Source organism: Sciurus carolinensis, chromosome 3, assembly GCF_902686445.1.
Source record: "Sciurus carolinensis chromosome 3, mSciCar1.2, whole genome shotgun sequence".
In the NCBI taxonomy this organism is placed as follows: Eukaryota; Metazoa; Chordata; class Mammalia; order Rodentia; family Sciuridae; genus Sciurus; species Sciurus carolinensis.
Window position 1 is genome coordinate 104074143 of NC_062215.1, and position 22334 is coordinate 104096476.

At 38.0% G+C, this 22334-nt stretch overlaps 1 pseudogene; it reads left to right on the forward strand.

The window, feature by feature from the left end:
* The first annotated feature begins 642 nt into the window (after positions 1 to 642).
* Positions 643 to 1526, forward strand: LOC124979465 (ubiquilin-4-like; annotated as a pseudogene).
* The last annotated feature ends 20808 nt before the right edge of the window (positions 1527 to 22334 follow it).

Below are 22334 nucleotides of genomic sequence, written 5' to 3' on the forward strand. Positions count from 1 at the left end.
ATGGATGGATCTAGAGACTCATGCTAAGTGTAATAAGCAATTCCCCCAAATCAGAGGTCAAATGTTTTCATTGACATGTGGAAACTAAACCACAATAGAGAAAGGGCAGGAGAAAAAGAGAAGTTTGGTAAATTAGACAAGGGGGAATGAAGAGAAGGGAGAGGTTAGCTATAGGAAAGTCAGTGAAATAAATCTGACATAATTTTCCTATGTACATATATGAAAATCCTAAGTGAACCTCACCATTATGTACATCCACAAGAATGGAGTCCTAATTAGAATAAGATATAATCTATGCATGTATAACTTATCAAAATGGATTCTACTGCCATGAATAATTAAAAATAATAAAGACTTGTCTTTTTGTGTCTGGCTTATTTTACAAAGCCTTCAGTAACATCTGGACGCCTTCCTTATTCTCTTCAACTAGGGTTGGGAGCTTCCCATCTAAGCTTGAGGGCACTCACACCTGGTCCTATGGCAGCATTTTATACTATGTTGCAATTGCCACTAGATTGCTCTGTCTCTCCCATGGAGTAAGCTCTGTTGAAGGCAGGGAGTGTTGGTCTTTCTCACTATTATAGCCCTAATGTCTTTGCACAATGCCTGGTAGAAACTTTGAAAATATTTTTTGGTTGAAAAAATCTGGGACTGGGCAGCCTGGGCCTGAGCTCCACCAGTTTTATGAAACTGCAGCAGCAGATGCAGAGGCAGCTGAAGTCAAATCCTGAGATGCTGTCACAGGTCATGGAGAACTGTCTAGTCCAGGACATGGTGTCTAACCCTGATCCAATGTGCCACATGGTTTGGCCAACACCCAGTTTCAGCAGTTGATGGCAGAACCTGGAGTTGAGGATAACATGTTTTACAACCCCAAGTTAATGAGACAGATGACACAGCTTTCCAGACTCTAGCCATGATGTAGAAGACAGTGCTTAACTAACTCTGAGCTGTCTTGAGAGCATCCCAAGAGGCTATAATGCCTCTGCCAAACCTACACAGACATTCAGGGGCCCATGTCCAGTGCTTCCCAGGAACAGTTTGACCACAATTCCTTCTCTTTCCTGGCTGAGAACTTTAACATCTCATCTTCCCAGCCTTTGCCAATGGAGAATAGAGAACGTCTCCTTAGGCCCTGGAGCCCCTTTCCTCCTTTGCTCCTCCAGGTCACTGAGTGCCATGTAGAGAGCACTGGAGAATTGGGCACAAGCCAGATGCACCTGCCAGTCTTGACCTATTTGGGATCAGTGCAATTAACCTGAAGTCAGAAGTGCATGGACGCTTTCAGCAGGTCTTTGAGAACCTGGCTGATGCAGAGTGTATCTTAACCTCCTATATATGCAACCTAGAATCCCAACTTTGATGCTCAGCTGACAATGAATATGCTGCTTTTTATGTAGAATCCCTAGCTATAGGAGCAGCACTGGCCACAGCTCCTGTTTGTCCTCCTGAAGATGCAGCACCTGCAATTACTTTCAAACCTTACCATTTCTTGCAGACAGTACTGCAGATTTGTAAGTGACTAGAAACCTTGTAGATGGAAGCTCCCAGCTGAAACCCAGTTTCAGTGCCTTTGGGATGTCTGGAACCCCAGGATCCTCAGCAGTGCCAGGTCTGCACCTGAGGCTCCCACCTCCCCAACAGTCACTTCTTCTTCTTTAAACAAATGTTTTATTTGTTCTTTTAAGTTATACATGGCAGTATAATGTATTTTGACATATCATATATTCATGGAATATAGCTTCCCATTACGTGGTTGTACATGATGTGGAATTACACTGGTCATGTATTCATAGGAAAGTTATGTCTGATCATTCTACTATCTTTCCCATTCCTATGCTCCTCTCTTCCCTCCACTCTACCCAGTCCAGTCAGGTAGCCTTATCTTCTTCACAAATGCTCATCAGCAGCTCATGCAGATGCTCCAGCTTTTGACTGGAAGAGGGAACTCACAGGTGCAGATGCCAGAAGTGAGCAACTCAACTCCATGGGTTTCATCAATGGAGAGGCCATCCTGCAGGCCCTGACTGCCTCAAGAGGAGACAGCACAACTACCCAGAGTCTCCTGGGCTTCCAGCTCTCTTGGTGTCTGAATGCATGCCTCCTGCCTCTATCATTCCTCAATGCCAGCATTTGGCTCCTGTCAACCTCTACTCTCTGTAGCTTGTCCTCCCTCTGTCTTCTTCCTTGTCCTTACCAAATAACACGGTGACATAGAGGCATGGGCCTCAACCCCATGGAGTCTAAGACATTTGGTTTTACTGAAATGTTAACTGAAACTTTGCTCTTAGTTTCTCCTTGAGCAGAGCTATTTTAACAGTTTTCACAGTTCCATTACTATGCCCCAACTCCTTGCCTTACATCACCTTTTGCAATCTACAAACTTCTTAGAGGCTATGCAGAATCAAATGAGGGATTGACTCTGATTTACTGGAAAAGGGTCTCCCATCTGCAACACTAGGGTTTTGCTTTTCTAGGTTTACTCTTGTTAACTCTTTCCCTTCTTCCTCTCCCCATTTTTTCCACCCAGTCCAGTCAATGCTAGGATTTCATATTCTGAGGGAGGAAGAGAGAAACCATGTTGTGATTTTCCTTACCAGTTCCTATTCTGGTCACTTCATCTAACACTTTTTTATGGGCTCTGTTAGGAAAATGCCTTTGCTCCCTATCCAAAAGGGGAGATGGGATACAATCCTTTGGATGGAATAAACAAGCCCCAGAATATCCCAATAGAGAGGTGGAGAAGAGGAGGGAATGAACCTTCCTAGAAGAGTGAAAATGGGGAGAACAGCCTGAGTACAAGGCTTGGAAATTGGAATTGACTGTTAGTGGATGCACTGATATCCTTTTAGGCCTAGGCCTGGCAGAGAAGAGTTAGAAAGGCTGATGGAAATTGAATTAAAGAAAAGGGCTCAATGAAGCTAAGCCACAGGGTTCCTTATTATGGTCTAATATGAGGTGCCCCCAGAAGCTCATGTGTGAGACAATACGGAGATATTCAGGGCTGAAATGGTTGGATTGTGAGAGTTGTAACCTAATCAGTGGATTAATCCACTGATAATGATTAACTGGGTGATAACTGGGAAGAAAGGGTGTGGCTGGAGGAATTACTGGGGATATGAATTTAGAGTTTATATTTAGTCCTTGATAAGCAGAGTTCTTTCTGCTTCCTGGTTGCTATGTTTTGAGCTGCTTTCCACCACCATGCCCTTCCACCATGATATTGTGCCTCACCTTGGGCCCAGAGATATGGTGTCTGCCAATCATGAATTGAACCTCTGAAACTATGAGCCAAAATAAACCTTTCCTCCTCTCAGTTGTTCTTGTAAAGTATTTTGGTCACAGTGGCAAAAAAACTGACTAAAACAGTTTCCTCAAACACATACCCTTGTGTATGCACAAGTGCACACACACACACTCTTCCATGAACCCAAGATCTGCCTGTGTCTCCCAGGTGAACCTATCTTGGCAATGTCACTCTCTCTCTCTCTCTCTCTCTCTCTCTGTGTGTGTGTGTGTGTGTGCGCGCACATATGTGAATTGGGTAGAATGAATTCTTTGTTGTTTTCTGGTTCAGTGCTCTCTTCCAACAGAGAGAAAGATTTGTAAAAGAACATGTCTAGGGCAGGGATACATAAAGACAGGGAGCCAGGTCCTTGGACCTGTGGATGTTGGGTAACCTAAGGTGTTGGGGTTTAGATATGAGGTGTCCCTTAGAAGCTCATATGTGAACAGGCAAGAAAGTTTAAAGGTGAAATGACTGGGTTATCAGAGCCCTAGCCTAATCGATGCATTAATCCTCTGGTAGGGATTAATGGGATGGTAACTGTAGACAGATAGGGTATGACTGGAGGAGGTGGTCAGAGTGAGTGCCTTCGGGGTATATATTTTGTTCATGGTGAGGAAGTCTCTCCTTCTCTCTTTCTTCTTCCTGGTGCTATGTCCACTGCTGCTTTCCTCCTCCACACACTTCCACTATGATGTTCTGCCTCACCTCACGCCCTGTGGAATAATGGAGTCTCATCTATGGATGGAGACCTCTGAAGCTGTGAGCCCCCAAATAATTTTTTTCCCTTAAAATTGTTCTTGTCAAGTCTTTTGGTCACAGTAGCAACAAAGCTGACTAAAACACAAGGGTAGTGTGTTTTAGTCTTATGAAACTGACAGATCTGTGACTAGCACCTTCATCCACCTTGACTACTTTTGGGGAAGAGTAGAGCGATGTTTCCCTCCAGAACTACCTTTGGCACTTTCAATTCCTCACTATTTCCCTCCAGGTCAGAAAGTTCTAATTTGAAGAAGGAGAGGAGAGGATGGCCATGTAGACTTTGGTCTGGGATTGGACATTGTTCTGCTGGTGCACAGAAGAGGGACATATTTTGTCCTTCTTCTACTACTTAGGCTGCTTGACAGATCCTTGGCTGAGAATATGGAGGCAAGAGGAACAGGATTTTGTTCCAAGTAGAAATGAATCCCAGGCAGTCCAGAAAGGATTTCCTCCCTACCTCCCCAACTCTCACATAGGTCTTTTTGTGAAAAGCAAAAAAATCCCATGCACAACCTTCACTACTTACTAGCTGTATGAGTGTATTGACCTATGGAAGCCTCAATTTTCTCCTCTGTAATTTGGAAATTACAGTGAAATCAAATTCATAGGATTATTTTCATGCTTCCATGAGAAAAAATACACAAAGAAATGAGTCCATTGTTTGGAACATGGTACATACTCGACAAATATCACTCTTAGTATTTCCTTGCAAGGTACAAATAGACTAGAACCAAACTGCCTGAATCCAAATCCTGACTTTAGCAATAGGACCTCAAGCAAAATGTATTACTTCCCTGTGCCTCAATTTCTTTAAAGTGGGAAAGTAAAGGAATACAATTTAAGAAATTATTGTGAGATTGGAGTGAATGTATATGAAGTGTGTAGGGCTGTTCCTGACACATAGGATGGTGAAAACAGGAACCATTATTTATTGTCTTGCATAGAAAGAAAGTAGCCCTTGCCCAAAAGGGAAAACAAAGCTTAATCTTCACTCTTACACTCTTAGTTTCCTTTTGAAAGGATAAAAACAGCAAAGGAGTTGGTAGTGTTTTTCTAAATGAAAAGTAAAACACTGTCACTTTTTTTTTTTTTTTTAATTGTACTGGGGATTGAAACCAGGGGCACTTAACCACCGAGCCACATCCCCAGCCCCTTTTATTTTTTATTTTGAGACAGGATCTTGATAAGTTGTGTAGGGAATGAATAAGTTGCTGAGGCTGGCTTCGAACTTGCAATTCTCCTGTCTCAGTCTCCTGAGTTGCTGGATTACAGGTGTATGCCACTTCACCTGGTACACTGTTACTTTTTTATGGTTAAAAATATTGTACTGAATAATTCAATGTGACTGACAGTAGATCTTAAATGTTCTTACCACACACACAAAAAGGAGGTTATTATGTGAGGTTACTTAGTCTGACTGTGGTAGTCACTTCACAATGGATAGGTATGTTAAACTATTACATCATACACCATAAATATACATAACTTTTATTTGTTAATTATACACCAGAAAATCTTGGGAAAATAAACAAAAAACAAAATCACTGTTTGTGACAATGTTACTCTTTCAGACACTGGGTCCATTCAGTGCTTAGGAGAAGATGATCATAAAAATCCAGACATTTTCACAAGGCAAATTAAATGTGGATTTGTGACTAAATCCTCACTTCTTTAGGGATTTTCTGGTATTATGCACATTAAAAAAAACTGCTGAGCTTTGCAAAGTTATAGTTTCAGTTGAGAACAATTATTTACAAGTTCAGTTGCTGTGGAATCATTTTTAGTGTTTCATACAATCAAAGAAGATGTTGTTAGGTTACTTTTAATATGTGATTTTCCAAATTTATAATAAAGATTTCTCTTCCTGAATTTCCACCATTCCTAGTCTTTCAGTGCATGAACAAACATACACAACTCAGTTCTACTCCTTTATCTCAATTCTCAGAGAAACAGAATTTCCACATCAGTTTTGGAAATTTCCATGAAACATGTTTCATCCAAGAGGCTAAGAGCATAGCTGGGGGTAATTTAATACACAAATGAACAGAGAGCAGAAGGGAGTCATATAATGATGCCAGAATTGCAAATGTGTTTTCTGCAGTTAGAAGACATGTTTTATGATGATAGATGTTGGTAAGCAGGGAGCCTGGAAACAGGGCATCTTGCTGAAGATGAACTGGGATCCAAGAAGAGGAAAACCTCCAAGAAGCTGGATAAGCAGATCAAATGGGGTGGCCCTATTTTAATCTCCTCGTATTAACTTGAATCCTTTTTTTTCTCTACTAGTATTTTCTTTCCATCTTTTTCAAAAGAAGAACAAACTTCCATGGTCTCTTGCATTTCTGCAAATCTCATGAACATTGACACTGGCTGCCTTTGTTTGGGACCTTCTTTTCAAGGTGTTTGTATAAGAAACAGCCTTGGGAGGTGGAGATAGTGTCTCCCTCCAAGTACAGAGCCAATTTACTCAAGGTTGTGGGATGGTGGAGATGGTGTTTTCCTTCAGAGCAAAGGGCAGGCATTTTTCTGCCTTGATGATTTACTGCCCACCATAGAAGATTTGTGTTCCCAAAGTTCAGTATTCCTCAACTGTAACTCAACCCACTGCATTCCTAGGAGTCACCCAGCCCTTTCACGTGTCCTGAGGGAGCTGGGTCTCCTGAACTGACACAAGAAAGTAAATGATAATGCTCTGGTTACTGCTATGGCTTTGAGTAATAAAGTCCATTGTCTCTGACCTAGTAGCTTGTGTCTTCTACCAGCACTTGTGGAACTATTGTAGGCTACTTTGCTGCTTGCCAGTAGGGTAAAAATCTCAGATACTTCAAAATTCTTTTCTTTTCCCTACAAAAGTAACATGTTATTCTTTATTAACTGCCCGATAGATCTCTGATAATAAGTTTCCTACATATTTTTGGCGAATGCTCTTTGAGTACGTCTTCATTTGAATAAGATTTTATAATAGTATTTTCCATAAGGAGAATAGAAAAATAACTTCATTTTTATTTTAGTATGGTTGATATAAATTTGTTTTTTCAATATTTGTAAATGGGATATATATATAACATCTAAATCACACAAAGATTATTCCTGGTTTATAAACTTATTGTAGATTTGTGTCTTAAGAACAGAGGAATTTGGAAAGTTCTATTTCATAAGAATCCCATCAAAAACCTGTATGTAATTTGATATGTATGTAAACCTTTACATTATAATTGCATGTGCTATTTCATGGAGTATATTTCATGGTGTATATTTCTAACAAGATAGAAATGAAAACTTCTACTTATAGTATTACACATCTGATGATTGGAGGAATTTTTCACAATTAACTTCTGATCCTATTCATTGTGACATTTATGTTTTCTCCACACCTTGTGTGGGAGAATCTCTGATGCCACTTCTGTACCAGTATGTGGCGTGGAAGTGACTCTGAGCCACAAATGCAAATCCACTAAACTTAAACCAAATGGACTACTGAACTCACTTCCTCCTCAGCTGGATCCTACCTCTGTGCACTCTGGGACCATCCCATGAGAAGTATCATAACAAGAAAATCAGAGAAGAAAGATATGCAATCTTAATTAATTATGGTAAATGCTTCCTTTTGTAAATTTTATAAAACCGTGTGTCTCTGTGATCATATATGCTAGCACCCCTCAGAGCCTGGGAAGGGATTGATTGAAGGGGTGGGGCTGTGGAGCTGAAACCTCAGGGTCTCTGTCCATGAACTCTGTCCATGCTCGAGTCAGCCCTCACCCAGCCCAGCACCACAGACACAGAGGGATCTGAATTCACATCACTCATTTTTCTTTCTGATGATATAAGCAACACGAGAGCAGAACAGCCAGACTGTAAATAGAACACTATCCCTTCTTCCCATAAACTCGCCAGTCTGTCTCTTCTATGTTTGAACCTACCTGGGGCTTGTCTTTTTCCATTCTTTTTTCTTTCATTTCTTTTAAAAGTATAAATCATATTATGTGCACAGTGTTCATGATTCTTGACAATATTTTCCTCACACTATACTCCCAGAGAGAGTTTTACACATTCTTTCCTCTCCACTAGCAATTTTTTATTTTGAAGTTCCTTTATATGATTTTTGTCTCGTTTCTTGTCTCAGTCACCTATAAACAACATACACGCATTCTTCTAGCATTCTTAATGATTTTATGCATCACTTACTTGGCTCTCTGTCTTCCTCATTACCCATCCTGAGATGCCTCCCTTGGGAATATCTTTATATTTCCTTCTGAGCTTCCCAAATGCCTTAGTTTCAGTGACCTCCCTTTTTAAAAATTACTTATCTGACTTGACCTTACATTTTATCTGTTGAAACTGCTTTACCTGCAAGATTTTAAATTCTGAAATTTCTTTCTCGGATCACAAACTCTTTTTCCTTTAGTCTATCATTCATACTTAGTTAGCAATTTGTTTTGAATTTTTTTCTTTCAGTCCTTTATACATTTCTCTTAATTCTCCCTTGACTTAATATTGATTATGTATTGTGGATTTGGAATGTGCCAAACACTGTGCTATGCAGAAATATATTTCTCACAAAAAATTATGAAAATAGGTACTATTATTAGCTTAAAATTAAAAATTTGAGATTTAGGGATGAAATAAAATTTCCAAGTACAGAGGTAGCAGATTGCAGAACCTGCTTAATTTAAGGGTGGATATAGAAATTCTAGTTCCCTACTCGATCTCTGGCTTCACCACTATTTTGTATTGATGATCTTGTACCTACTCTAGCCCATCCTTTAAAATATTGAACCAATGCCAAGTCAAGTTAAAAACATGGATAAATGACCTATAAAATTCATGTTCTTTTAGCTCCTTCCTTCCTTCCTTCCTTTTTCTTTTTTTTCTTTTTTTTTGTAGTGCTAGAGATTGAACCCAGGGGTGCTTTACCACTGAACAACACCCCCAATGCATTGAGACAGGCTCTCACTAATTTGCTTACTAAGTTGCTGAGGCTGGTTTTGAACTTGAAATCCTCCTACCTCAACCACTTGAGTCTTTGGGATTACAGGCATGTGCTACCACACCAGGTTCATGCTATTTTCTTAATCAGATCCATTTGCCACTCAGCAACTATTTGATAGTATGTTGGCTTACTATCATATTTTACACTGTGGTTATTCAAAATCTCTATATTGTTCAAGTCCCAGTCCTCTACTAGACACTCTTATTTGAAGCCACTCAGTAGAATCTTTCACAATTGATTCTACTGAGATTCATTCTTGTTTATGTTTTTTCTCCTTTCTCTTAGAATGTGTTCTCTGCAAGCCTAGACCTTCTGTCTGTAGGCTTGGCCCCATCTAGGCCAGGGTATCACTCCATTAGTTGTGGCCCCTTTCTTGCCTCTTCAACCATAAATAATACTTTCTATGGTGCATTAAAAATTACTGAACATAAATTTAGTAGGTTACAGAACCAATTTAAGGATGGACAAATTCTAGTTCCCTACCTGAAAAGAAATAAAACTTCAGCTTTATGCTAATTTCTTGTATCTGATGTTCACTCCCTTTATGCACTGAAACACAGGTCTCAAAAACCTTCAGTAGAGAGTTTCCAGACACTGGCTTGTATCCTTCCTGTTTGTTGCCACCTTTACTACATCAGTGTATCACTTGACAGTCTGGTGGTGCTTTCCAGGTAAAAGAAAGTGGTCAGGGCTCTGAGCAAGGTCTCTGAATTTAGAACTAGCTTTGAACTTGAGTTTTTCAACTAAGCTAGCTGTGAAATCTTCAATTTTGACTTCTCCGAGTCTCAATTTCCACATTTTCAAAATGAGGACTTTCATATATACCTTTAGGCTACTTAAGAAGGTAAAATAAAATTATCTCTGTAAAATTCTCAGCATGTTTCTAACATATAATAATTATTTAAAAAATGACAATTATTTCTGATATGTATGTATGTACATGTGTATGTATATGTATACGTATATGTATATGTATGTATATGTATATATATGTATACATATGTATGTAACATAATATCTGGCACCAGATTATTTTTTCTGTCTTCCTCTCCCACCCTCTCTTTTATGTTATGCATGTTACATATTGTTGACAAATATTTCCCTCTTTCCTTGGTATTGAGTTCTTCTCATTCTTTGTCTCCAAATGTAATCCTTAAACTACCTATTTTATATCTTTCATATTTATGACTTTATGCAACTGTATCCTCTTCTATCACCTTCATGCCAATGACATTTTAACCTATGTTTCCAGTGCCAAATATTTTAAATTGAACATACATATATATACATACATATATATATATATATACATATATATATATATATATGTATATATATATATATATGTATTTTTTTTTGAGATGGGGTCTCACCCAAGCTGATCTAGAATTAATTGACTCAAGTGATCTTCCCACCTCAGCTTCCTGAGAAGCTGGAATGATAGATGTGCCCCACCATGCCCAGCCTAAATTAAATATTTTAAAATTACATAGTACTTTGGCACAAGATCATTATAAAAAATTCAAATAATATAAATGTTCTTGTTTTCAACATCATCTTTTAATATCTTTTATTTCTTTAGAGGGTAGAAGAACAACATGTGTTATTATGCAGCCTTTTCCATTATTTATACATCAAAAATAATAAAAACATTCAGAGTTTGATTTTTTAAATAATGCCATTCTAAACTCTTAATCTGCATTTCCACTTTCCTGCTGTGAAACTTTATTTGGGCATCCCACTGGAAGAGTAAAATGCAACCTGTACAAAACTGCACTCATCTCTCTTCTTAAAGCAGCATCTGCTCCTGACTTCTCTGTGTGACACAGGTGCCACATCAACCCAGTCCTTGTGGTCAGACTCTTGGTTCCCTTGACCTCTCTTTCTCCTTCAATCCCCACCACATCAAATTGCTTGTCTCATTGTAATAATTTCATCTCTACAGTGTCTCTTTTGTCCTTTCCCTTGTATTCTCTGCCTGACGTTTTTGGCTCACACTGATAGTCTGATCCAGACTAACAATTTATATAAAATTGCTTTGCAGTTCAGTTTTTTAGGAGAGATCTTTTTTTCCTTCTAAGACCAGTGCCAAATTTGTGGTTCCTGCTTATTTTTGCATTTTATATTTTTACTATCACATTATTTCGGTTCCTTTTCACACTTTTTGCTTTTGTTACAACAGACGCTCCTCAAGGATAGAGACCACAATGCTCACTCTAGAGTCAATGGTCTCTCCATCTTGGATATTGATATTTTCTCTTTTCCATGTGAAATCAGACAATGGTGCTTCTTCTCATATATTTTTGAGCTAGATTTTGTGAAGTTTGAGAACTTCCCCACCTTTACTCTCTTAACTGATTCTACACACCACCAAGAGAAAAGACTTACTAAAACTCTGCTCCAATCATGTCACTAGTGCTCAAACTCTGCATCAGTTCTCCATTGAGTAACTGGATATGGATATGGTTCTTCTCTTTGTATGAAGGACCTCCTGAGATGACTCTGACTTATCTTTCTGGTCGCTCTACTCCCATTGTGATTCCCTGAGCTTTAGACACACTCCTTATTATTTAGGTATCCACAGTCCTCATTTTCTACCTTAACAGTTTTCCTCAGACTGTGTCTACTTTTGGCACCTCAGTTTCCATGTCCATTTAGTGACTCTAAGCATTTCAAAGTTCCATTTCAAATGGCAACTTCCTAGAAATCCCGATGGAAATAATCGTATTTTAATTTTTCTTCAGATCATTGGAACTTTGTCTTGTTGCTTATTGGACCACATACTCCTTGTCAGCAGGGACTCTGCTTCTGTCATCTCTGTAGCTCTTGTGTCTTGCATAGCACTTGGATATTAGGAAAATATACTAATATTTAGTATTAGGAATTATTCATTGAGGCAAACAACTGATTTTGGGGAAAAGTAACTTGCTTTTGGAGGGAAAAATAGCATCTGTGTTTAATATGAAGTGAATTTTTATTCATTAAATACATACTTATTAGATATACAATGCTGGTCATTTTGGTTACTGAAACATGAGAAATAGGCAGCATTACCTTTCTCTTCGAAGGGTTTAAAATGTAACAGATAATGTGATAAACAATTAGAATAAAGGGTGATAGGGCAAGTAGAGAGTTCAGTGGGAACACATAGCAAAGGAATCTGACCTATCTGTTGATGTCCCTTATGGTTTGAATGTAAGGTGTCCCTGAAAAGCTCATGTGTGAGAAAATGCAAGGTTTAGAAGAGAAAAGATTGGATTATGAGAGCCTTAATCCAATTAGTGCATTAACTTCCCCCATGGTATTAACTAGGTAACCGAAGGTGGGTAGAGTATGGCTAGAGGAGATGGGTCATGGGGGCATGCCTTTGGGGTATATATTTGGTGTCTGGCGAGTAGAGTCTCTCTCTGCTTTCTGATCATCATATGAGCTGCTTCCCTCCATCGCACTCTTCTGCAATGATGGGAATGAAAGTAGAGAATGGTTTTGTTTTGATAAAGAAGATTTTCATTAGCATATTTAAATGAAGATGGGAAGAAGCCCATAGAAAGAAGGAAATGTAGAGGGTGGGAAAATTAAGGAAGGACAAACAAAGACAGAACCTGAACTCTGGATTGTAGAGTAGAGAGGCCCATGAGAACACCCTAGAGCTGAAGGATAAAAAAAATTGGTTCATTAGCACAATGAACCAAAGTAATCCTATCATGGCATTTCAGAAGGTAAAAGTCTGAACTAAAGAAAAGCAATTTTTGTGACTATGTTTTATAGTAGATGCTTTAATGAATGCTATGGTTTACATCTGAAATGTCCCTCAAAAGCTGTGTTTGATGGTGTGTCCACAATGCAATAGTGTCCAAAGTGCAGCCTTTGGGAAGTAATTGGCTCATGAAGGATATAAGCTTATCAGCAGAATAGTCCATTGATAGACTCATAACTTAATGGGCTGTTGGAGGCAGTGGAAACTGTAGGAGGTGAGCCTAGTTGGAGGAAGTAGGTGACTGGGGGCATGCTTTAAAAGGATATTTTTTGTCCCAGGCTTTCTTCTTTCTTGCTCTTTTTCTGCATACTGACTGCCATGATGAACAAACTCACTTTACTACATGCTGTCTACCATGATGTTCTGCCTCATAGCAACTCCTGTCCCCGCAAAAAAAAAAAAAAAAAAAAAAAAAAGCAGAGCCAAGTGACCATGGACTGAAACTTCTAAATCTGTGAGCTAAAAAATATCTTCCCTTCTTCAAGTTCATTTTCTCAGGGCAACAAAAAGCTGACTAACATAACAAAGTTCAGGAGACAAAGCTCACACTTATGAGAGAATATTTTGGTAAACTCTCAGCAAGTTTGTGTTTATATTTACAGAAGAAAATACTTTCTTCAAAAAAATCAGTGGAGAAAGAACAGATATCAAACACCTGAGGAATCATCTTGATCATCTAGGAGAATGGTTTTGGACACCATTTTTGTTAGTCACCTCTTCGTCTGTTAGTCATCACTATCTAAAATATTTGACAAGAATAACTTAGAAATGGAAAGATTTATTCTGGCTCATGGTTTCATAGGTTTTAGTCCATGGTTATCCAGCTCCATTGCTCTGGACCTGAGGTGAAGCAGAACACAGTGGCAATAGTACACTGTGGAGGAGAGGTTTTAGCTCATGGCTGTCAAGAAGCAGAAATGGGGGTGGGGCACAGAAGAAGGAGCCCAGAGAGAAGATAACCCCTTACAAGACATGCACTCAGTGACCTACTTCACCTCCCAGTAGTCCCTTCAGTTTTCAATAGCTTAATTCACTGAGGAGGTCAGAATTAATAGTATCTAATTGTTTCCTCAAAACCCACCTCTGGACTTTGCTGCACTGGAGATATGAGCCTGTGGGGGGCATTCCAGATCTAAACCATATATCACTTTCATGCAGAAAATGTTGCACATAAAAGAACATTTAGATACAAACAGCAATTGAACTTTAGTAAAGTAAGTGCATAAAGAAAATTCTCAGGAAGAATAATAGGGAGTTGAAGCTGAACGATGTAAATATACAGAGGTTTTAAAAATTTTGTTGTTTATATAAGATGTATGTCAGAAGAAAGAAAGAAAATATATTTGTAAGAATTTGAGAGAAAGCCAGTGGTGTTTGCTCTTAAATTAATGTGAGATGGCATGATGACTATTTCTGTGTTAATTTCAGGGATAAACTTTTTCTACCATTTCTTCAAAATCTTCTATCTCCCAACCCTGTGCATTTTATATTTTTGAAAAATGCATTTTTGGGTATGTGCACAAACTTAATAATCAAATTGGCTCAAGAATAGATTGCCAAAGGTGGAACTTTCTTATATTCACCCTCGTGACAGCTAACGAAGATGGATGGGAAGAAATGAGCTGCGCTTTGTGGAGAAGAAGCACTCTGGCTAAAGGCAAATTTGTTGCAAATAGAAAAACAGAATCAGCTAATTGCTTAATTCCTGCTAAAAGCCTTCAGTGACCAGCCTGTTCAAATACACAGGCATTTGTTTAGAGAAACAACTGTAAAACTCTCATATACACATCTAACAAAAAAACCCAAGTTGTTTCTACATTGAATGTTTGTGAACATCTGCTTTTACCAGAAAATGTTAATGTTTGATCTGAAGAAAAAGATAATTCTTTGTATTTCTTTTTTTTTTTTGCGGTGCTGGGGATTGAACCCAGGGCCTTAGTGCTTGTAAGGCAAGCACTCTACCAACTGAGCTATCTCCCCAGCCCCTCTTTGTATTTCTTTAATGTTCAGAATAGTTATCTGAATAGACATATCCAATTGTTTTAATTCTGGGAAACAGAGAGTAACTGGATTTGGGGAATGACTAGAAATTTGGATGGGAGTCAATGGCGAATTTGAGAAAGGTCTTTGCCTTCAGTTAGTTTTAAACTCAATATAAGAGTCAAATGAGTGAAGCAACTGGAACTCATATACTGCTTGTGAGAGTCAAATTGGTACAAACACTTTAGAAAACTGGCAGTAACTAGTGAAGATGAGTACATACCTACACTATGGTCCTGGACGTTACCCAACAGAATGCTTTGTGTGAGGATGTTCACATGTGTTAGTCATTATGACCCCAAGGTAGAAACAATCCCTTTTATTTGCAGAGCAATAAAAAGAATGAACTATTGATCCCCCAAATGATAAGGCCAGATACCAAAGAACATATATTGTATCTGTATGGTTCCATTATTTTAATGTTCAAAGATATGAAAAATGGATCTGTGAGGATAAATGTTAGAGTTGTAGCTAAAACGAGTGGAGGTTAATGACCTGGAGGGGACATAAGGGGCCCATCAGAGGTGCTGGAGGAGTCCTGGACTCCGGTGTGATTGTAAAGAATGGTGGTATGAAAAGGTTGTGTATTTATAAAACACCATTGAGCTATATATTTCAGATTCATGTAAGTTTTATTTAAATTAAAAAATTAGATCATCTCCCTGACTTTTCTTAGTCTTTTCACTCACAGAGAAAGGAAAAGAAGGCAATAATAGGGCTTGTATTCTTGAGCATGACTTTGAGTGCTACATGTTCCTAGGTAGACCAGACCAAGTGACAAACTCACACTACAATGAGTCATTGGTTTTCATCTAGGAGATAACAAGTGCAACAAATGAATATTTATTGGATTTAAAGTAGTTATTAAAGATAAATTTGGTTTACAGAGTCACAAAGGCTTTAATAGCATTCTGTAAACAATCTCTTTGAATTTGTTATATCCATGAATCAGAAGTGACAGGCTTATGACCTTGACCACATCTGTGACCTCTTATTTGCTCTCTTGAGGCCAGGGCCTTTTTCCAGACTTCCTATAGGTCTTACGTAAGACTATATTTAACCTTCATTACAGTTTGACCCATGGACTTGGGAAATCCACAGGAGATAAGACTGCATTTTAGAACGCACAATAGAATTAAAACATTTTAGAAAATGTTTGGGGGAGCCTTATATTTCACAATAGCAGTTCATTATTTCAATAGGTGACCAAGTCCACATGTAGCAGGCTTTCTGTTTCTGATGTGACTGAAGAAATTAGATTTGGTCATAGAAAAACACTGTTCAAAAGTCAGGGAGAATTTGAGAATAGATAAGGATCTTAGAGATAGCTTAACTTATGTCTCTAGGAGTTTGATTAACATGCAGTTTAAGTAAGAGTTTTAGGTCACTTTATTTCTTATGCTTGCTCATATTTAATCCACTGAAAAGTGGAAATCACATACCCTGATATTACTAGAAGGAAACTAATACTTTTCAGCCCTATTGAATTTTCATATTTATTTGACCCATTAACTTGTCTATCATGATATTTAAGAAGATAGACTCTGAAACTGACACAGTGAGCTCAGGGTCTGTACTAGTTTACTAGTTATGTGGTCCCTAAGAAGTTACTTAACTGCTCTATACTCTAGTTTCTTTACCTCTAAAGTGGAGTTTATAGTAGTGTCTGACCCGATAGGATGCTGAAATTAAATGAAATGACATACATAGCACTTAGTATTTAGTATATTAAATCCTGATGCCTCTGAGCAGCTCAGTAAATATCACCCATCACCATTTTCAAATAATAATACTAATAGAATAATAACTATTACCTTATATTTATGTTGTTAATCTGGTGTAAACTTCCCTATGCAGGACTGCCAGGGTGTGTAAATGCTAAACTCTCCTCTCCTTTTTATCCTTTGGCTTGCTAACTGTGTTTATCCTCCATGTGGAATTGAACCAATTTATATAATGGTTTTAGAAGTGAGATAAATAGGATGAGATTCATTAGTGTTGGACTGATTTATTCCTAGCAACCCCATGGGAAATTTCTTGACAGCTAAGCCACCTAGCCCTCATGGCACCAGTTAATAACAAATGCTTCATCTGCAGTGATTTTATTTGTTATTGTAGTGAAACATTCAATTTCCCAGTGTTTTTTAATTCACAGTTGCATTCAGCTTACGATTTTCCAGTTTTTTGTTTGTTTTAAGGTGTTGTTTACATTAGAAATGACTATTCAGAGGAGCAAAGGCTGTTTCTAGTTGTGAGGCAGTGTGCAGGGTAATGACTTTGTAGTCCCATTAGAACGTGAGAGTTCCATAGCTATGGGAGCTGGTAGGGCATGAAACTCCTTTTGAGTTAGAACGAAGTGCTCTATGTACCTGAGTTTTTGTGTATTGTTAGATAGAAACATATATATGAAATTGGGCATTATGATCATTGACTGGAATTGTTCAGTTATGTTAGGTGAATGAAGAAAAAAATGAGCTGTGACCAATGCTCCTGTCCATCACCATGATTGTAGCTACTTGACACCAACCTATAATATATTAATAAAAATTAAAATATACATTCATATGTTTCCTTTTTGACCAAAATATCTATTCTTTTGATTCAAATTTTTGTGGCTTTCATAATAAATTTGTTATGGAAAAACAGTCTAATATTGAAGTACGACTAAAGTACAGTTTTGATTTTACAGATCTAGTGTAGAGATAATTCTTTTCCTTAACGTTTTAGTTAACTTTTTAGCTACTACAACTAAAAGACCCAACCAGAACAATTGTAGAGGAGGAAAAGTTTATTTGAGGGCTCATGGTTTCAGAGGTCTCAGTCCATATGAGGCTGGCTCTATTCCTTGGGGCTCAAGGTGAGGCAGAACATCATGGTGGAAGAATGTGGCAGAGAGAAGTGGCCTACATGGTGATCAGGAAGCACACACACTCAGGAAGCACACACACACACACACACACACACACACACACAGAGGGAGAGAGAGAGAGAGAGAGAGAGAGAGAGAGAGAGAGAGAGAGAGATCTCCACTTGCCAGATACAAATACATACCCCAAGCCAAGCCCTCTGATGCCCCATCTCCTCCAGCCATACCCCACCTACCTTCAGTTACCACTCAGTTAATCCCATCAGGTGATTAATTCACTGATTGAATTAAGGATCCCATAACTCAATCATTTCTCCTCCAAACCTTCTAGCATTGTTTCACACATGAGCTCTGGGAGGACACCTCACATCCAAACCATAACACTTAGGTAACCAGTTTTGGAGCTTGGATGAGGAAAAAGAGAAAAAGCTTAAATTTTATGGCACATTTAAAGGCATAATACTAGTGACAAAAACTTACTTTCATTTATTTTGTGCCAATAAATGACAAGACTCTGTCCATGAAACAACTCTGAAAGTGACTATTAAGATCCTTGAATCTGTCTGTTACCAATTCTGAAGTCAGTTTTTCCACTAGAACATATTATATTCAAATTGAATCACTAAGGCATTCACTGACCCAACTCTACTTGTTTTTAAACCCTCATCTTTACATGATACTGGTTTATTTAAAAACATTGCAGCTCACAGGGAAAACAGTTGAAGAATGCTCCATCAGAAGACAGAATACAAAATGGTCTGTGTGTTCATTTGTGTGCATTGAGAGTCAATGAGACAGTGAGAACAAAGCAAGTAGACAGATTCAACCATTTAAGAATTGTTTTAAATGGCCAGGGAAAAATCTCTTAACTTGTTAATTAGTACTTTTAAGAGATCACACTTTTGAGAAAAAGTTTTTTGTAGTGCTTCTTAGAAGGTAGGCCTTCAAGACACTGGGAATTTATCAATGAACTAGCAAGGATAGGGTACGGCCTGAAATCAGGCTAAAAACCTAGTTCTTTCTCTTAAATACTTGGTAATTATTAGGGCTATGATGAGAAGCTGATAGAGAAAGCAGAGATAAATAAAAGGCTGGAGACACAGGTGGTTAGACTGTGGACGTTGGGCACTGGGGCCTTTTTCCCATGCCTATCCCCCTTGCTTTCCTATATCTCTGGCTTCATCTGTTTAATTAACATGACTTTCACAGGGCTGACCAGACACAAACAAAAATCAGGAAATATTAAATGTTAGGAAATAAATGATAGAGTTATGTTATAGAACTTAAGTTTGGGCAGTAGAGTCTTAGGCAACTTGATCCAGAGAGATTTCCCTGAGAGTGGCATTTGGGCTGAGACTTGGATGACAAGAAAGAAAATATCTTGAAAGGCCCTAAGGTGGGAATGAACTTAATATTTTCCAGAAATAGAAAAAAGGCCAGATGAGAGCAACTGGAAAGGTTAGGAGGATATTGAAGTCATTCAAGCCAGGATATAACTAACTTACTCCCAACTCCTCTTTTTCTATCATCCTTGGAGTCAGAGAATCAGTGATCTGTGTCATCAAACCATACCACTCATTTATGCTTTTAAAGGATTAATTTATGATTGTAGGAAATTTTCACAGAACATGAAATTTATGTTCCTGGAAACCTCCTATTTTGAAAAATTCTGTACTAAAAATAACAGGTCTTATTAGAAAATAGAAGTGGGGCAGAGTAGTTAAAACCAATGTAATTTTGTAACCAGAGCATTAACAAAAACAGTAATAGTGTCTGAAGGCATAACAGCTGGGGACTGTCTCATGGGATATTAAAAATGCACAAGTGAAATAGAATGAAAATGCTGGTTTGTTAACATGGACACAACACTACTGAAATTGGAGCTCCAAGCAAAGGGAGAACATGTCACAGGCAGTGTGCCTGTCTTTGGAGAAGGAATCCTGGGTACAGGCACTCATTTGAAATAACAGAATGGAAAGTGCTCCTGCCTGTGTAGCTGCCAAACCAAGACAGCTCTCATTTCTTGCTGGAAAACTTTGGGTATCAAACAACACAACTTCTGCACCTGTCCTGATAGAATTCCTCTACTTAACCATTTCTTATGAACCAACTGAATAATAGAAATACACCATTGACAGAACATTAGGTCATTTGCTTTTAGGATTTGTCCCAAAGAGACATACTGTGTTTCAATTCAATTCAATTCAATTCAATTCAATTCAATTCAATTCAATTCAACTCAACTAGAACTTATTGAATGCCTATTTTGTGCAGGTTTCTATAATAAATGTGCTTAATAAAATATCTGCTAAACTAACGTATTATTGAATTCTAAAGTCTTTATTTTTTTTGGCATATCATGTTTAGATAGTATCTTAGCCTGATCAAACCATTATAACAAAGCACATTAGTTGAGTTTGCTTATTTATCTATTGATCAATTAATTAATTTCATCATTAAAAATAAGATGTGGGAATTCACTTTATTATTGTTTTCTTGTAAGTGCTCACATGTTTTAATCACATTTTCCATATTTTTATTTTTATTGGTTGTATTATAGTTGTACATAATGAAGAGATTTATTGTTACATATTAATACATGCACATGATATAACAATGTAATATCATTCCCCAGTATTTCCTCTTTCCCTCCCCACACCTTCCTCTGGTTCCTTTCCTCTACTCTACTCATTTCCTTTTGATTTTCATGAGATTATCCCCTGACATATCATTCTTTTCCCTTTTTCCTCTCTAACTTCCACATGAGAGAAAAACATATGATTCTTGGTTTTCTGAGTTTGGCTTATTTTACTTAATGTAATGTTTTCAAGTTCTGTATGTTTTCCTGCAAATAACATAAATTCATCCTTATTTATGACTGAATAAAGCTCAATTTATATATAGATATCAGATTTTCTTTATGCATTCAACCATTAATAGACACCTAGGTTGGTTCCATAGCTTGGCTATTGTGAATTATGCTGCTATGGACATGGGCATGTGTGTAATGTGCTGACTTTACTTCTTTAGGATAAATACTGAGGAGTGGTACAGCTGGGTCATGTGGTGGTTCCATTCCTAGTCTTTTGAGGAACCTCCACTGATTTCCATAGTGATTATACTAATTTACAATCCCATCAACAATGTAAAAAGTGTTCCCCTTCCTCCACATTGTCTAGGCTGGGTAATTTATAAACAGCAGAGATTTATTGCTCATGGTTCTGGAGGTTGAGATGTCCAAGATCAAGGTGCAAGTATATTTGGTGTCTGTTGGGGCCTGCTTCCTCATAGATGGAGCCCTCCATGTGTCCTCACATGACTGAGTGGCTATCAAACTCCCTCCCTCCCTCCAGTCTCTTTTTAATGGCACTATTACCATTCATGAGGATCTAATAATCAACTCCTAAAAGTCCTACTTGTCAATACTATTGCATCAGGGATGAGATTTCAACATATGAATTTTGGGGGGTACACAAATGTTCACAGCACGGAAGGTGGAAAGAATTACTTTGACATTGAATGATTTCAAGAAAATGATGTAAATTAAAATTTTTCTGAAAGAATTGCTCATAAGTTTGGTCAAAACAGTATATTAGTGCATTTGAAATGGAAGACTTAAAACTATGTAATTCTAAAATGAGTGCCATGAAAAATGAGTAGTAATCACATGATTGACTTATTGCTAAATAAGAGCTTCTGCTCAAATAGAAGACACTTTGATGGGATGTCATGGCCTGCATGGCTGTTAATTCAGAAACAAGTGAGATGTGATGAGGGATTAAGAAAAAATAAAACCCAAATATTTAGAGAGAAAGGTGAGATCAAGTGGGTACTGTCCTCTGATGGAGGAACAGTAACCCAGAGCTTACCCTACAAGTTTTATTTTATAGGCTTTATCATCAAAAGTTCATTTGTGAGAAAGTTTCTGGAAAGCAGGCAGACTTGAAGGTCATAGCATGGGCAAGACATTATGGTTACCTTGCTATGTTCAAAATCTTCTACTGCTAGGAGCCAGTTTGTGCGACTCAAGGTTAAAACTGAAATCTCTGGATATTTGCCCAGAGAGACCAAGGGCTGGTGCTGCCATAGCAACTGGGGACTGTTAACCCTGTGCTTTCAAACAGGGAAATGTTAACGCTATACTCTGTATGGGGAAATCCAGTGGAAGCACCCCACAACCACAAGGTAATCAGACACCTGATTCACATCACTGCTTCCCACAATGGAGAGCATTGTGGTTTTCTCTGATGCCCTATTTTCCATGGTGTGTCTGAAATATAGTCAGTTTCAGTGTTGTTAATAAACATTAAGTACCGAAGTCCATCATTGAGGAAGTCTGGGAACTACTGGCTAATCAGAGTGAAATATCTACTTCTACTATGAGGCTTCAAATGGTTTTATATGTGCCTTTTGAATCTCTAAGAAAGGAATGTGATGTGCATCATTTACCAAAATAATTTGTTCATGGAATTTTGGGTGAGATTAGTGTTATAAAAATACAGTTTGGAGTTGGGGGAGGCAGCACATGTCTGTAACTCCAGGGCTTGGGAGGCTAAGGCAGGAGGATTTCAAGTTCAAAGTCAGCTTCAACATCTTAGCGAGGTCTTAAACAACTTAGTGAGACCTTGTCTCA